Here is a 3,960-nt window from a genome sequence, read left to right as displayed (position 1 = left end):
TTTTAACAAAAACTGACAAAATTTGAAAGTGATCCACATGTTTGTTAGACACAAGTCTACTTCTGAACGTCGAATAATGATTCCTACACCATGACATTTCGAGTCAGAGATAATTAGAATCGTTTAGCGTGGAGGAACGACATTCGATGCATAAACATCAGCAGGAAGAGTTTTGTGATTCACAAGCGGTTCTGAAATGTTCTCACACGGTGACGGAGCAAAGTTTCTTAACGCCCAGGACTAAATGGAAGATTACTGCAGCATGTTGTGCAAACCGAATAATATTCAAGTCCCTGCAATTAATTGGGCACCTTTTGATTCATTAAATATAATGAATGTAATTGGTCAAGTTTTTTTTTTTTTTTTATGTTTAGTGTTAGATCATAAGGGTACAAGGAATGTAAAACCAGACAGTTTACACATTCATCACACGTCATAGTGTATTGTAGACGAATCAACTATGAAACAGACATGTTTAGTTTTTTTCATTACTTTACCGAATTGAACAATAACAGATGCGCTCACCACCCTGGTAACGGCAGATCGACGTGCTTTTAAACAAGATCATTTTAAGTGTTTTAATGATTTAGCTCGCTAAGAAAACATTCTCTATGGGTGTATTTTCAGACGATTTTCATTTCAGTGTGTCTAGGTACACTACTATACACTACCATTTTATTTTTAAATCAACAAATTTAAGGAAGATTTTAAAATACATATCAGTAATCCATAATAAATTTAAAACTTAAAAAGCCGGTATTTAAAAAAAAAAAAAAAAAGTTTTTAATTTTAAGTGCACAGCAATATTTTCATACACCGTCATCTCAGTGTGTTACGGTTTTATTACATTGATGAGTTTATAACTGTTCTGTTTGTTTGTGTCCCCCCCCCCCTCTCAAAAACGGTTCTTGAAATTCACTTGCTCTAGCCCTACTCAGACACACACACACACACACACACACACACACACATACATTTGTGTTTTGTAAAATGTAATACAGCCTTCCATGACTTCTCTCGTTTCATTAAATAATGTTACTGGTCTTAATTAATGAATAAACACATTGTTGTTGATAATAACTATGATGATGAAAATAATAAAAATAATATTGTCTATCACAAGGGGTTTAGGTGAACTCTATACAGGGTTGTTGATAATTCTGAAAGACAGATGGATTTTTTTTTTTTAACTGAATCCTGTGATAGAAGATTTAAGAGCATCCTCTTTGGGATGGGAAACTTTAAAAATAAGGAAATAAAATACTTTTAAGGACAAGTTTGAATTAGTTTTTTTTTAATTTACATTGAGAAGCTCTATGTGGAATTATAGTAAATTCTTTTTAAAATCGCACTGCATCTGCATTTTGAACATTAACACAAGAACCACTAGCCTGGCGTACCGTTTTCTGTGTTTGTTTACACAAGCTGGTTTGATTTGGTTTCTATGTTGGTTAAGTGGAATATTACTTTTGCCCATGCATGCCAAAAGATCAGCTTCCTAACTGGGATATACAGAGAAATAATTCCACTGTGCTTTAAGGTGCATGTGACAAATAGTTTAATCTTAATAATAATTTCTCTTCCCTTGAACTGTTGGGTCAAGCCCAAACCTGTTCCAGGTGCCCTGATGATGCCGTTGTGCACGAAATGAGGCCAACAAAAACCTGGCTTCCCAAGGTTTGTGTAAAAGAACACTAGTGTCCTGCACAGAGCCCTAACTTCAACCCGACTGAACACATTCAGGATGAACTGGAACGCCAACTGGGATTTTCATCAAATATATATAGGTTTGAAAGTCAGGTGTCCTTTTTTTGGTCCTACTTTTTGGTCATGTCATTAGCATAATATTTATACTGTAACTTTACCATGTTGGATAATAGTGTAATAAATTAAAATGCGTAAAAGCCTGGAACTCTGTGCCAGACAATTTCTCCGTATAGACCTTCATGGCAGTGGCGTGAATTTATACACTTTATGTTTAGACAAATGGACAAATTATGTTTTGACAGCTTTTTTATTAATTGTTTTAATGTTTCCTACTTATTATAGCAATAATTCCTGAAGTCATCTTGGCTTAATAAGAATTGTTTTTAGAAAGCTGAACAGTACAGTATATATGTGTGTACAATATAAATATTACAAACTAACATATATTCATGCAATATGAATGAAGTACTATTATTCGCCACTAGAGGGCTATGTGCTTAACTGAGCCAGACTCTGACTAGGTGTTTTCCCAAACCAGCCATCCATGGAAATACACACACACACACACACAGAGGTACAAGCTACAGAGAGACAGGTTGATACAAGGTAACATGGAGTCCCTCACTTCACTTCAGTGCTTAACCATCAAAGACTGCTTGAAATATGCAATTTCTTTTTTAATTATATAGTCATGTATTTTGTTGAAATCTGGACTGATTCCACAATGCTCTCCGTCTCTGACATCCTTGTGCAGTCGTGCACCAAGCTCTGCAAGGACTGTGTGTACAGAAAGGACCAGTGCTGTTATGCAGATTGCATCCTAGGAGCTGTTTACAATCTGCTGATGGGAATAAAATAAATAGTAGGGATGTGTGTGGGAAATAATCCCTGGCAAAGTTTGCACAGTGCTTCGGACATTTAAAGGCTTATTAAGCTGAATGCTCTGCAGCTTTGTGTGCATTGTGTAGGTTACTATATATAATATATACCATATATATATATATATATATATATATATATATGGGGATTTCTTCCTATTTCACATGCATGCGATCGTTTTTCTCAGTTTCTCTCCTACCCCACTGCAAATGCACTCCTTCACCTTTTTTTTCCCATAGCCCCCCTGTACCCCCCCCCCCCCCCCGCCTTACTCCCCCCCACCCCCTCTTCCACCCCAAGCTGAATTAATTTGATGCTATTTTTGAACGTCTGTGTTTCTAAGGGATACCTAATGACGCAGTGACGTCAATGCAGCCCAGCCGGTCGCCCATTGGCTGATGTTTCCGAACGGGGCGGGGCTTAAAACTACAGGGGAAGGCAACACCGCCACTGAGGCTTAAGACGGTTCGATAGCTGCTGAATCGAGTATAAACACAAAAATACTGTTACTAATAATAGTGGACTGATCGATCCGGACAAAAATAACGCCTTTATTTTAAGGTAGCACACACAGGTCACTCAAACAAAGCATCGCATGCATGAAATAAGACCAATTACACCTGGAAAGCCCTATAATACTCTATGATGTCCTTCTATAATTAGAAATACTGTGTGTGTGTGTGTGTGGCATCAGCTGATCCGAGTTTTTCCTGACGTTCAGAAATTAGGTTTGTAGAGTGGCACCCCTCCTTCATCTCTCTCTCTCTCTCTCTCTCTCTCTCTCTCTGGTTTCCTAAAACACACACACACACACACACACACTGGGGATGTCGGGCTTCCCGTTCAAAGTCTGTTTGCCTCATTGAGAAAAGCGAGCAGAGCTCAGAGCTCATTCACGCAGTAAAGCTCCACATTGGCTCAACTTCAGTCCAGACATCTGTAACCCCGAGAAAGGTGAGTGATAAGGATTTCCTTTGACTTAAACTCTTAAACCACACTGCAACTTCTCTCGCACACACATACACACACGCGATACTAATCAGTGTTTTGGAGTGATACATGTCAAATGTAATATCTGTATAGAAATGTGATTAGAGTGCACATTGAAAAAAAATGATCCCATGTAGTTATTAGTTTTCAGGGTGCATCTTTAATGGTGCCTTATTCTCTGTGCATCTTTAACCCCAGACCGCGGTGAAGTTGCTTTGAAGTTGGACGTTGGATATTCGAGCTCCGGCTTCCAGATAGAGATTTGTAGCGGAGATTCGCCGGTGAAAGCACCTCGCCTCCCGCGCGAGTTAGGGACCGTCTGCAAATTACTGTCCGACTGAAATACAGATAATATTAATGTCATAAACATTCATATTTGAAATA

Source organism: Clarias gariepinus, chromosome 3 (assembly GCF_024256425.1).
Source record: "Clarias gariepinus isolate MV-2021 ecotype Netherlands chromosome 3, CGAR_prim_01v2, whole genome shotgun sequence".
Taxonomy (NCBI): Eukaryota; Metazoa; Chordata; class Actinopteri; order Siluriformes; family Clariidae; genus Clarias; species Clarias gariepinus.
Note: the sequence above shows the minus strand (reverse complement) of the source record.